Genomic DNA, 14,364 nt, shown 5'->3' with positions numbered 1-14,364 from the left:
CTTGTCAACATACAGTTGTCTCTTTTTTCTTTCCCAATAGTGTATTTTCTGTCTATTAAAATTGGTATTGTATTGCCGTCTTCTTTTATGACAACCTCTAGTTCGCATGCGCCAAGTTGTCCACCTGGAGAGTTTTTCTTTTTCGCAACTGCCGCTCTCTGGGGGAGTTTTTCATTCCAACGCCCTCTAAGCGGAAAAGCTTGAATTTTGTACCGTCTTGACTTAGTATAAGACATTTAATTATGGCTGGTACAAACTGCTGTTGTCCTTCACAATTTTATAAATTATAGCAACTTTGTGTTAGAACATTGCTTAAATTATGAATACCTACAAAAACTATAGTTATTCTTGCTTTTACAATCCTTCTAGTAAAAAGAACATTTTAAAGTGCAAACAAAGTCCCTTTTTTATTTCAGAACTTTATTTGCACTCACAAACAACATTTTAAAAGGTTGATCTCAGCTTAAAAGTAGATGGAATTTGTATTAAAACTTTTAACCAAAGGCAATAATTCAAACTTTTTGTATATAGCCACAGTCCGTAAAACACAATTTCCTCTTCATTGTTTTTTTTTGCAGGAATAATTGAACGTAAATGAGTAAAAAATAGTAAATACATTGAGCCCGTGGGCATTGGGGATGTGGATCATATTTGGAGTACATAGTAGCCGGCTTGCCACTCGTGACCCCGTGGCAAGAATGTCGGATAATTCAGCATTCAAGCTTTTACAGCCCCCGCAGGTGACGGTGTAAATGCCATCGCTCTCCATTTGCCCGAACGCAGTCTATGGCCTCGTAAATGCAACTGTGCGTTTTATATTTTGACTATAACTCAAAGTGCATTTCAACGGAGCCTCTATTTGCATCCAGCAGCCGTGTGGTTCCGGGTGGTTGCGATTGGGCGGGCGGCCGGCCTTCTGTGGGTGAGTTTATGTGGGCGGTGGTGCCGTTCAAACATGCATGAGTTGCATGAACTGGAGCCTAGAATGATGAAGTAGTGGGACCTGAATACCCAACAGCTGGGGGATGCGGCCCAATCAAGGATTCGTGGAGCGGTGGTGCGGTGGAGACTGGCAGCCCAAATTAACTTAACACTCATAAATCAGCGTTAACGGCAACCGCAAAAAGCGTTGCATAAAAAATGGTTATTGCTACTCTTTTCGGGGCTCTTTTTGCGGAGTTGTTGTCCCTTTGACGGTTGCTGCCCCCGCACATCCACATGGCAAAATGGGATCAGTGTGGCAACAATGCATCGTTGCATTCCAAATAAACAATTCTCGTAAAATGCAACCGTTTGCATTGCTGAGTTGATGGATGCAGCGATTTCGGAGTGGCATATCAGACTGCAGCAAGTGCGACAGAATAAAACATATATTTTAAAAGGGAGAAATCTGAGCAAAGTTAACCTACAATAAGATTTGTCCTTCGATTTTAAAGGTCAAATGAAATTATCCCATATCTCTCTAACCGATATCAAAGCGTCGAATCCTACATATTTCATTTCCTATTCGCCGGACAAGCTGAACATTTCGGTTGTAACGGTCCGGCAATTTACTCCGGTTTGCCCAAAATGGCTGCCGTCAATTTTGGTAATTAAATTGTAGTGCTCAATTTGCCATCTTTTTAATCGGCATCCAATCATCGTCGCTGCAAAGTAATTTAGATGAATTGCAGTTAGCGTTTTTGCCAGCCAAACCAAGTGCATACTTAATTCATTGTGGGCCAAAAAGCGCGAGCAATAATGGCTTCAATTGCAGCGGAATGCATAATAAATAAGAGCGGTGACAGGCGTGTAAACGCTTCCGACGGAAATGTAAATGATATCAATGCGGCAACTCGAGCTGGCAATATTTATGCACTTTTGATTCGAGCCGATTCGTTCGCGTTGAAAGAGAAATAACCCCGCCGCACTAAATCACAATTTGCCGCCAACTGGCGATGACAAAAGCCGGCTTGTCGACGACTTTCCTTGTCCTTGGGAAAACAGACCGCAGCAGCAGCTGGTCGTCTGATTTTTTAAGGACCTCTAGCTTGACGACTCTGCCAGTGTTTTTTTTTTTTTTTTGTTCTGTCCCATCTTGCCTTGGGCATATCGGGTGTAATTTATGCGAAGAGACGCCACCGGAAGCGGAAACGAAAGCGGAAGCTGCCTAATTATTCAGCGGCAGTTGGTTAATAGAGCGACTTGGCTGGGTGTCTTGGCCTGTCCTTTCCTCCTGACTTGTTGCCGTTTTTGGCGTGTTTATCGACTGATCCTTTGGCCGACTGCAGCGTGACTCGGCAGCTTTTAATTATCTTAATGGAGCAATGCGGCGTATGCGCAATATTGACTGTTAGCGCCGTGCAAACTCCCGATATCCTCGCACGCAAGGAAGTCTAGAAGAAGAGGAAGGGGGAGAGGAAGAGGAGGAGCAGCAGGAATAAGGGCGCGCTGTCACATTGCATCAGGCGCAAAACAATAAAACGCTCGCCAACCCCGCTCGGCAGGTGTCGCTGCCGTGATAATGTCAACAGCGGAAACAATAAAAGCCGCAGTTGTCTTTCGCCTTGGCTGCGGGCTCTGCGCGGCAAGAAGACATCTCGAGGATGTGCGGGACGAGCGAAAGGAGCGGGACGAGTGGAAGAGACAGGACGAACCGAAGGAGTGCCTTCTTCTTTAGATGAAGATAGCGGCTGACGGGGCCGGAAAGGTGGGGAGTGTTTAATGTGTCGTTCTCCTTTTCCGGCTCCTTTTCCACGGAATATGACACAGAGAAAAAATCACACAATACTATCAGTTGCCCTTTGTGTTCTTTGCGTGATTAAAAAAATATTTTTCACCCCTTACTTTTTACCAAAAATATAATAACGCGTATATGACTAAAAAATGCCTTACAGCTCGCTTGGAAAATTGGGAATCTTGGAATAAATTTGACATGAACAAGGTCCAAAAATTGGACCATCACCAAATTGAAATATTTAAACGCAGTTCGATTGGGAACTCCATCACAAATGTTTAGAGGTATGCCACTTTAGGTTCGGGTACAAATTGTCCGAGTTATGGCTACTGGAAAAGCTGATTTGGGTCTCCTTTTGCCATTTCCAGTTTTTCATCTTCACCAAGTTAAATATTTAAGTGCAGTTTGTATTAGTCAAACATTTTCCAAACTAAATAGTGAAATTTAGTTTTAAATTTCCAGGTTTCTCTCAAAAAAGGAAAAGCCCGAATGATTGATTATTGGGAGAGATTTTTTCTCTGTGGAATTAGTGGCTTGAAAGGCCAACTGTTAACTTGGTAATCCTATTAGGGCATTGCCACTTTTGACGGCCCCACCTATAGTTTCGGCAAATGTTTGCCATTGCCTTTCATTTCCGTTCGGGCCCAAAAGTTGTCAAAGGGTTCGGCATCCTAAGCGGAAAGTTGGCCCTGAATCACAAGAAGAAGAAGTAGGAGAAGCCGTCGTGGCCCACATAAATTGCCAGCTGCTGGTGGCAGCCACTTCACACGCCGCTGACAAGCGTCAGACTCAATAAATTACGTTCTGCTGGCGGGCTGTCTGTCGGTGGTTTTTTCAGTTAGTTGTTGGCTCGCTTGTTGGGCTTCATAAATTGATGCTGGCTGGGGCTTCGGACCACGGCCTTGAACCGCGTGCTTCCCTGGCTTTTTCCATCGGCCAGTGGCCACTCCAGGGGCTGCCAGCTGCTCTCCTCTCGAGTGTGGCCAATGCAACTTTAGTTTCGGCTTTGGATTGTATGTTTGCCTTTGCGTTGCGTTCTGGTGTGCTGTGCTGTGTTGTGTGTTGTGTTGTGTTGTGCGGCTGGCCGCAAAGTTCCGTTCGCCGCTTTCCACTCGAGCCGAGAAATTAAAATTTATATGTCAAGCAGGCACGGCTGAAAGTTTTGCACCAACTTTGTGGCAGGCAACTTTTGTGCCACATTGAGCGCAATAACGCTAACAATAACAATATTACGCCACCAGCAGGAGCAGCTCCCCCACCACCATCACCACCACCACCCACTTCTCCCCGGTTCGAGGATAATGCAAACTAATGCCAAGCTGGCCGCAGGAAGGTCGCAGGATGAGTTGGCCGCCGCCGCCCCCAGTGACCCGTTATGTTGCCATTATTGTTATTGGACTGGCGGAATGCAAACGCAAACGCAAATGCAAGTGCAATCCTCAATGGCCTTAAAGTGTCAGTTGCGGTGCTGCTCTTTGTGTCCTGGATTCTGGCCTGCAAGGACTATAATTGCCTGCTACAAATTCCAATTAGCCGCCCCAAATCTCCGGCGTGCGAATCGGATGCACTGCAGTTTGCTGGCCGACTTTTATGAGCATAAGCGAGGCCAATAAAGAGCTGAGCCTCATGCGATTATCGCCTGCGCTCCCCGGCAAAACCAGGGAAAATTGGCCAAAACAGGGAAACGGCCAGAAACAGCCAACACGGAAAATCCAGCCAGAGAAGCTGTGAGCTCTCGACTGCAATTGCAGATCTCCTGCTTTTCCGAGGGGTCCTTGCCGGCTTTTAAGCGCTCAAATATTTATAAAGCGAAAAATGTTATGTTGACGCGCTGGCGGCCACTTTGAGCTTTTTTTCTGGGGGTCAGGAGCTCGGGCGGAACTGGCTAAATGGAGTTCACGTTAAGTGCTGAGAATTAAATGAAAAGCGGAGCAAAGCAGGCCATAAGCAAAAGACTGCATCGTTTTGCAACCAGTTCACCTAGTTGCTATCACTACCGAAAGGAAAATCAACTGGTTTGTAGTGGAAGCCACGAAAATAAAAATGTTTGTTAGTTGCATTTCCACAAAGTGTCTCGTTTCTGAGTGACTTTTGTTTTGATTTATCACCTACAATTTATTTGTTTAATGGCATTTATGTTTTTAGTGAAACGAAACGGATATCTAAATTTTTGATATAATAATTCATATCTCTTTCTTAAAAGCATATGCATCTTCAAGGCGCAGCTGCAACTCTGACAGTTACGAATTAGGTGATTGCCACGGCCCATAAATCTCTAATGAGTTCGTTTCCCGCCTGCATGAATGCTTTTCGAAATCTAGCAGATAATTATTTATTTCAATTCATTAGAGCTCTGCAAATGCATAACCCTCGAATGTCTCGTCTAGACGCACGCATTGTTATACATTTTAATCAACGCTGCCATTTGTAATTCCGAGCTGTAGCCGCAAAAGCTGAAAGCCCTTCGAAAGTGCTCCTTCAAACGCCCCAACAAAGCGGGCATACATTCTAAATATTACGCATACGCCGCGTTGTGCATGCACACAAATGTCAGCAGGATAGTGAAGGGGGATGGAGGGGTAAACGGGAGAGCTGGGGAACTGAAAGCCAAAGGAATATGTGGACTTTAACTAACTGACTATGACTGCAGGCAGTGTCAGCGTTGCGTTGCGGCATTAAGACCTCAGCTGAAATGATTACATGCCTGTTTAGATTTGTCAGTGGAGCGAGGAGCTCAAAGCAGACTGTGGCAAGTGGTGAATGGCGAGGGGGAAGGCGGGGTGAGGAGCGGGGAGTGCCCGCTGGCAGCCAGCTCATGTATCTCGCAGTTGATAAATGATCAAATTAAGCCTGGCACACAGCCGACCTACATGGAAACCAAAAAGGGGAAAAGGGGACGGAAAAGCGGAAGGGGAAGGGGCAGACCGGCAGCAGCTGCTTTAAACTTTTGTCTTGCCACAACACTTTCGCTCCACGGCAGACGGGCCAAAAAATAAAAAAAAATACAAAAAGAAAGAAAGAAATGTGTATAAAGGACCTGGACTTGGTTGCTTCTCTCCTGCTTGGCATGCAGCGAGCGTCTTCTACTTTTGCCGCTGTTGCAACCTGCTTTACTTTTGCGGCATCTTGCATCTTCCCGCTGCTTACTACTTTATGCGGCGCAGGGGCTTGTGGCAAACACACATACACACACCCATACTCTTGAAGAGATAAAATAACACGCTTCATGCTGCCTGGCACTAAACTATTTGGAAAAATCGTGCACGTTTTCATTTAGCTGAGTGCACGCGGCTGCCACAGTTGCCAGCCAGCCGTTCGTCCAAGTGAAAGGCCACACGGCAGCCAACAGATGCAAATGCAAGTTATCGAGATTTATGGCGAATATTTTTGGCCTGCATGTGCAATAGCCGGCCGTAAATTTCCGTTTGAAGAGCGTCCCATTACCCATTAGCCAGCTATTGCTAATAAATGACAGAGCCTTGACCCTGACTAAGTAGACTTTGTCTCCGACTTAATTGTCCTGCTGCCGAAATTCGGAATCTGGGTCAGCAGTTCGCCTCGGGGCGCCTTCTGGCCAACTAATTGCAATAATTGAGCCAGAACTGGCAATTTTAATCACCGACATTGTACCGGGCCAAACAAGAAGCCAAGGAAGTGACAAGTCGCAGGCAAATAATTGCAATTGAAACATGTCCCTGGACATATTATAGTGTTATCCATTTATTAGGCATCCATCGATTTGCCCATTCGTAAGCCAAATGAGTCTAATTGAATTTGCGGCCTTTGACTGGGCTTAAATGGCCGTGATTGAATGAGGCTTTGGCTAAGTGTTCTTTAGTCGTGATTAATTCAATGAAGTTGTTCCATTTGTCATTTTGTGTTTGCAAAAATTTAAATAAATAATTCGAGCACTTGTGTGTGTGCTGTATATTTGCTGGCGAAAATGTTTTGCTTTCCACGGGCAAAACTGTGAATGAAATCAGGATGCGAGTCCAAAACAAGCAGCTAACATTTTTCCTGCTCGATGAATGGGCATGTGTGTGTGTGTGTTTCTGATTGTGTAAGTGTGTGGTTGTTTGGGGAGTGTGTATCCTGCGGTTCCCTGAAAATATGAGCTAACTGCCTGCTGTTGAATTTATTTGCGGTTCCGCAGCAGCTTTGCTCCTCTTCATTCATGTGTTGCAAGGGAGGTGAAAGCTTCGTTTTGGCCACTGCCGTTGACAGTTTGTTGCAATTTGTGCCGCTGCCTCTGCCGAGTCAGAGTTGAAAAATGCACTGAATTTAATTTGCCACACTTTCCGGGGTGCGGGTAAAAATTAAATTGTTCTCCTCCCCGTCCATTTCACGCCATATTAGACTAGTCGAATGGTTGGGGGCGTGGCAAGTGGCAAGTGGTGCATTATAAAAGCAATTTTGGCTAGCTTCGAGTTCTTCAACTTCAATTTCTGAAAACGAAACTTTACCAGATGCCAGCCAAAGTTTCCGCGCCACCGCCGAGCAACTAATTGCATTTCCCCCGCCGAATCTAAAGGTACACATTTAAAGATGCCTTTTCCCATTTAAGCGGCAATTAAATTCGGATATTGGAACAGAGAAACAGCGTTTAAATAATCCCACTAGCTGTTTATTTAATTTCAGAGCCAAAAAGACTCCCTGTTTGCGCTTTAATTATGCAAGCGATGAACCAAAACTCATACAAACCCTTAAGCGCATTTCGCGTGTCCGTCACGCCCCCTTGACTGCCAATTTTAAATGCATATTCGCATAATGGCGCATATCATAAACACACCAAACCGCAGGTCGACATGTGTAGCATTTCGACCACAGGTGCAGTGCCGCACCAAAAAAACCCCGAATATTCCGGGGCCTCGACACCTGATTGGCATGAACTCGCCATTCCGGTTGCATTACAGATTCCAAATCCCTTTACGTTGCGTTTATGTCATATTTTCGCCATATTCCATCACAAATCGGTCGATGGCTTAATTAGGAAGTGCAGCAGCAACAGCAGCAGGAACACAATCATTGGTGGCTCCAACTATTTTCATCGATTAAAGATTGATGAAGGGCCGTAAGCCCTGGAAAAGCGTTTCATTTGGGTGAGTGCCCAGTCACGCCCCCCCGCCCCCGCAAATAATAGGCTTTAATCTTGTGTCGTCCGATATCTCCATTAAGGATTTATGGCTCGGCCATGTATCTGCCATTAGGCATTCCCTTTGTTCTCGGCCGAAACAAAGAATGTGCTCCGTGGGCGTCTTATCTGTCTGTTGGTCTGTTGATTCAGCCAGCCCGCCTTGCTTTCTTTGTCCTTCGGACTCTGTGTTCTTTCGAGCTCCGAGTGTAAGAGCCGCATAATCCTTTCTGGCAATTAGCTGGCAAATCAATGCCGCCTGTCAGCGGCTATCGGTCGAATCTGCTCGCCAGGCACGAGCAGAGTTAATTTGATTTATGCTACGTTAATTGGATGCCCGCACCAATTGGCCAAAGTGCGAGAGCCAAGTGTGTCGTCGGTCCAAAGGGCCAACATTAATCCACTAATAAAAGCATGGAAGTATTATGTGTAAACACGCACATAAACACGTGCACAAACACTCACGAATGTTTAAGGGAAACTTAGTTTCAGCCCCCTTCCTGATCCTTCTCCTCCTCCTGCTGCTACTGTGAAAGCATCAGCACGTCCTTGACTGGGAAACATTAAATATAATTAGAGTTGTGTTGCATCCCCTCAGCACGCAAACACACATGCTGAGCCAGCTCACACAGGATGGCATCCTTAACTTCAGTTGCACATTAGCTGGTGCTTATGACAAGCATCCCGGCATCCCTGAATGTTTTCCTTGCACTTTTAAGCTATTTTGCACTAAGAAAAAATTATCATTTTTACGCCATTATCATTGTAGGTATTTATAAGATCATAGGAATGATATGTTCAACTGTTCAAATATTTTTACCAACATGAATATTGTTTCTGTCAAATAGTGAACCACTATAATATAATCCCATTTTCCTTTAGTGCCTTCTATTAAATTTACTGCCAAGCTCTCCATTTTTCTTCCCGTTCTTGGCTCAGTTCGCCTCGGAAACGTCAGGGAATTATAAGCAGCCAGCTTGTTAGTCACACTCGCTTGGCTGCCAGTTCAATATACCATCAAATAGCTGGCCATCAACAAGTCAGCGCGTGGGGATAGAAAAAGGGGAGCTGGCTGCCGGAGCAAAATCAATGAAAACAATTGGTGTTTCACCCAGGAGGAAAGCGTACGACGACAAGGACTTGTACTCCGAAATGGAGGGGGCGGTGCGCAGATTGAATGACTGACAAATGCACTTATCTACGACCCAGTTGGCCGAAGCTTTTGGGGATTTGCATACGCAAGAGCCGGCAAGGAAGTACACAATAACATACACACTTGACAAGAAAATCCCGACAGGAACAACAAGTAATCAAACAAAATGAATTCGCAAAAAAGTCAAGTCCCCAGTGTCCTTCGCACAAGTCCTTTAAATGCATGAATAATAAAGGCACTGTAAATCATCTCCCCCACAATTTCGTAGTGATTGTTGAAAAGTATGCAATGAATTTCGAGTGATTGAATTTTGTTTGATTAGAGAATAAGCAAACGTTTGTACTCAAGCGGACAATGTGACCGCCGGCCATATTGTGCATTCTTTATTGTGCGTAAAGGACCCAGAAGAGCCCACACACGACATCGGCGGAAATAAATAAATAAATGTATGGGCAGCATAATAACTCTCGTTGCCAGCATAGAAATCTTGCACATAATAAACAACTGCAGCAGGACCGTACTCAAGGGTCCGGATGGAAAGGGCCTTCCATACTTTTTAATAAAAGCAAAATGACCGCAAAAGCTCCGAGGAATTGCTGGTTGTATTAAAGCGGGCAAAGGGCAGCAGCAGCAGCAGCAACAACAACAATAACAGCAACGGCAGAATTTCCCAAGTACACATCGAAGCAGCCCGCGGGAAACTCAGCTCAACAAAGGGGGCAGCAGGCTGGCCGGGAAAAACCGAGAAAAAATACAATAAAAATTACTCAACCGAATGCATCATAATGTTTATGTCAAAAATGAACAACAGCATGAACGAGGAGCAGGAGCCTTGGCCAAGTCCAAGGAGTCCGACCAGCTGGCCGGGCCAAGATGCATTTCCTGTCCCCAGGCGGAGGACTTTGTTCCAAGAAAGCGGCTGCCTCGGATAGTAAGGGATACGGCCAAGAAATACACCGGCGTATAAATTGATTATGGTTGAGGTATGTGGGGAAATATAAGCCCGCAAGCAGCCGGAAAGTTGTAACTTATACAGTAGCGGGTCCCGCTGCGAATCAAAGCCAACTTAGGGCATTTTGCGGGAGAAACAATTAAAGCTCGGTCACAACTGTCAGTTGAACCGGTTCCTCCCCCCGAAAAACCACTTTCCCCTTAGCCACCTTGAATATTATGTTGCAGCCGGCTGCTCTTGACTGCCAACGGCAGAGACTGCAGCTTTTAGCTGCTAAAAACGGCATCACATAATTATGAGGTGTCAGTTTCTGTGCAACTGACATTAAGGTGGACTTTACGGAATCAGGAGAGTTAAGTTAAGAGTTGAGTGGTAGAAAATATTTATCTATCAAAAACGTAACTTATCAACTATGCAAAACCGCATAAAAACAGCACCATTGTTTTTACTACTATTTTATAGGATTTAAAGTTGTAGTAAAAGGAATACCAAAGTCTTAGCATGCTGCTGCGCCGAAAAATATTCTAGTGTTACTCTCTCTTTTGAAATATTTCTTTGATACTTCTCCCAAGTTTGTTGAGACTACTGAGTATCTTACAGTTCATAGAGGCCATTAGGCCTACGGCCGTTTGCCATTAGGCAACCTGCTCGACAAGCATCATCTCCAGCCCCGCCCTGCTGGCCACCAAGTGTCATAGAGAAGTGTGCTAAAAACAAGAAAAAAAAGCACATTTGGAGCGGCATTTCTGTGCTGCTGTGTATTATTCCAGTGTTTTTCATTTCCTACTCCGGCAAAACGCCGCCAAGCGCCCAAGAGCGCACTTCATTCACACTCGATGCGTACTGCCTGCCACTGGCTGGGGCGACAGTTGCCTTTACAGGTGGACGAGAGAGAGATGGGGCATGAACAACAACAACACGACAAAAAAAAAAAAAAAAAAAAAAAGCAGTACGATGGAAGTGGAAGCAAAAAAGAAAAAAACAACACTGAAATGAAACGACTTCACTACACTCCGACAGCCGACAGCGAACAGTGCTGTTTTCACGGCAAAATATTTACGATTTGGCATGTAAAGTGGCGTTTCTTGTGCACTTTTCCGGCAAATTCACACCCCGAAAACCTGGAGGGCCTCGGATTTAAAAGCCACCCACCAACAGTCGCCCGTCCTTTGTTTGCACGGCAATCCTTTTAATGCCGCCGTCAAGTGTTTGCCTTTGTGGCACCAACCCTGCGATATTTGTGGTGCGACCCCCGGGCGTTGATTAAAATACTCGATTTGGCTTGGTCCATTTGCCTGATTGACCAGATCGCAGCAATCATATTTATTTCAATGAAAAATGCACCAGCCCCATCGGTGGCAATATCTTGGCCGAGTCTCACTGGGGGGATCCCCCCATCCCACCACTTCTCACCCCGCCCCATGTTGTTTGTCCTTGAGCTTTCGATGTCCTGTGTGCCGGGCTCAGTGTCATGCCACTCCCCCACTCCCTGCACTTCCCCTCTTCTGCAGCCGTCCGTCAATTTGTCTTTTCATTTTTCTTTTGCCGCTTATTTCCTGGCGCTGCCGTTGAATGCATTTTTAATTGGCTTCAAATTTCCGGCCGAGCCCCAGAGTAAGACGACTCACAAAGGGGAGCGGAACGAAATTGAGTTTTATTATTAAACGCTCGAGGGTAGCGAGAAATCAGCTCTGCAATTGATTGTAAACTTAAGCGCGACTACGAAAAGGAAATGCCTTCCAATAAAACGTAAAATTTGATGCCCATGGTCACCAAGTACCTTTATATTTTTATGATGCAACCCTTTAAAAAATTCCAAAAAATGGGTTTGCTAAAAACTGACCAAAATTCGTTCCACTAAGTCCATAGCTTTCCCAATTTTAATCCGATTTGAAGGTGACATAACTCTAAAAGCTTTTATTTGAATTCTTTAGTTAACTGCTTCATTAAAAATTTTTAGATTTTTTTGACGATTTTTTTTTAATTTTTATGATACAACCCCTTTCCAAATTTGCAAAAAATGGGTCTGCTGAAAACTGACAAAAATTCACTAATTTCAAATCCATAAGTTTTCTAATTTTATTCAGATTTTGAAGCGGCATGCCTCTAATAGTAATTTCGTTTCATACATTCTATATAAATTAATAATTTAGTTGAATTTTATGTAAATCGGACGACTGTATCATATAGCATTCTAACAATCGGTGAAAGCATGGAAAAATAAATGGAAAAGTCTTCATTACTTATTTTAACTAGTAAATTTGCCTGCACCTCCGCTTCCTGCAGACTTTCTAATTTATTTTAATTTGAGTGCCAGCGAAATCGCCACGAGACTATCAACGAGGCGATCAACTCGGTCCTTTGCACCTTTCCTGTCTGCTCCTCATAACTCAGAGCACTCTTGGCCACAATTCCCCGACCTGGTCAGACCAACTTTGCCGTAGTGGGAGAAATCTTTCAACTTTGTCTGGGGCAGGAAAAGTGCCGGCCATTCCTCTTGTTCTCCCTCCACTCTTAAAATCGCACTTTGAACCACTTTGGCAGCGTTTATTGATTCCAATGATGACCCCAAATTGCAGCAATGAAAGTTGACCACGCAGCTGGGGCCTTTGCCACTTTTGGGGGGGCGGTAAAGGGGGAGGAAAGAAAGGAGCGGCAGCAAATGAGGCGTGGCCGATGAAGAGCAAGGTGAAAACGAGCAGAAGGCCTTGACATTTTGCGTTTCAAAAGAGAGAGATAGAGAGAGCTTGGAAAGTATTTAATTAAAATGAAACGCAATCACACCCACACCTTTGTGCACTGGTACATGGATACACAAGCTACGAGCTCACTTAATCCATCTGCACTTCTGGGGAATACCTTCGCTGCTGCATTTTGTGGCAATAAATTCAAAGCCAACTGCGTGTGATGCTCAACAAACTGGCAACTAACACATAGGCAGTCGAATGCACAAACACACACACACCAACACACTAACAAACATAGAAAAACACTCATACGCAGTGTGGCCCAGTGCAGTGCTGATCTCTCCTGTGGGCTCCTCTGCACATTTTTGTTACCAAGATTTTAACTGTCAGCAAGTTGGGCGACTTAATTTGAATTTACGGCACCGCCAGGGGCGCATCTACCGCCTCGCTCTCTCTCACTCGTACACTCGCCCCGTCTCTTTCACTCTCTGGGGGGCCAAGCTATTATTTTGCACAAACAGTATTTAATACTGGGTGTAGGTCCGGGTTCTGCTTCTGGTTCTGCTCCGGTTCCTATCTCCTTTCTGGTCTCTTCAGGTCGAGGTCTGTCCAAGTAAACCTGTGTTCGTGCCTGCTCCATGCCCCAAAGTCTCTCTGTGTGTGTGAGTGTTTGTGTGTTTTTCTGGGTGTGCGTTGTATGTGGGTGACAATAATATTCAAATTCCACTCTGTTGCAGTTCCATTGCCAGCGGGCAGCGGGTGGTGGGCGGTGGGTAATGGCCGCTGGGCGTGGCAATGACACTTTTACACTCCATATATCTGCCTAGGAAGTCGCCACTCGCCTGGTTACCCTTTCAAGTGCACTGAAAAAATGGCTGAGCAAGAACTATCTTTGACACTGTGTAATTGGGAGTATTATTTGAAAATTAAAATATCAAATAATATATATAAATAGAGTAAAACCAGATAGGTAAAATTATAAAACTATAGTAAAATAAAAATCTACATATATGATTTAGTTTATTGGTAAAAGTCTAGGAATATATTTATTACTTACATAATTAATAGATTAAACTAGTATCTATTATTTTGCCCCGCAATCTATTTCTATTTTGTAATTATGGTGAGAAGTTACTACTCTACTTTTTCTACAGACCAACCTATAAAGCTCTTACCAGGAAGTTAAACCATTTTATTTGGCTCACAATAAGCATAAATACGTTTGCGGAGTATATATGGCCCCGTTACGACTTTCTGCGAGTGCATTTCTCAAGCCCCGCTTGCGTTTTCATATTTATGTGTCTCCTGATAGCACCGCTGCAGTCAAAAGTTTTTCTTCTAGCTCCTCGGCTGTGTGTGTTTGGGTGTGTGTGTGTGTCGGTGTGTGTGTAACAGCGAGTGTGTGTATATGCTAATACTTCAGCGCACATGGCAGGGCGCTATTATCGCGACTGCCACTTGGGCGTCGAACTTCCGCTTTGCTTCTGCTCCTCCAGCTCCTCTGCTCCTGTGGCTCCTCTGCTTCAGCGGCTCCTGCTGCTCCTCGTCCTGCGGAGTGGAGGATCTCTCTTGGCGGCCCTGAGCTCTCGGCGCTGAGCCCTCAGCTCGATGGCAGCCCAGAAGCATTTGCAATTTGGGTTCGCATTCGAGAGCCGCAGCGCTTCCCCCGGTCCGCCGAATGTTGTAAAATGAATTTTACTTCATTTTGATATGTTCTCCCAGCTG

This window comes from Drosophila ficusphila, unplaced genomic scaffold (genome assembly GCF_018152265.1).
Source record: "Drosophila ficusphila isolate 14025-0441.05 unplaced genomic scaffold, ASM1815226v1 contig_791, whole genome shotgun sequence".
In the NCBI taxonomy this organism is placed as follows: Eukaryota; Metazoa; Arthropoda; class Insecta; order Diptera; family Drosophilidae; genus Drosophila; species Drosophila ficusphila.
This window is presented reverse-complemented; position numbering follows the sequence as displayed.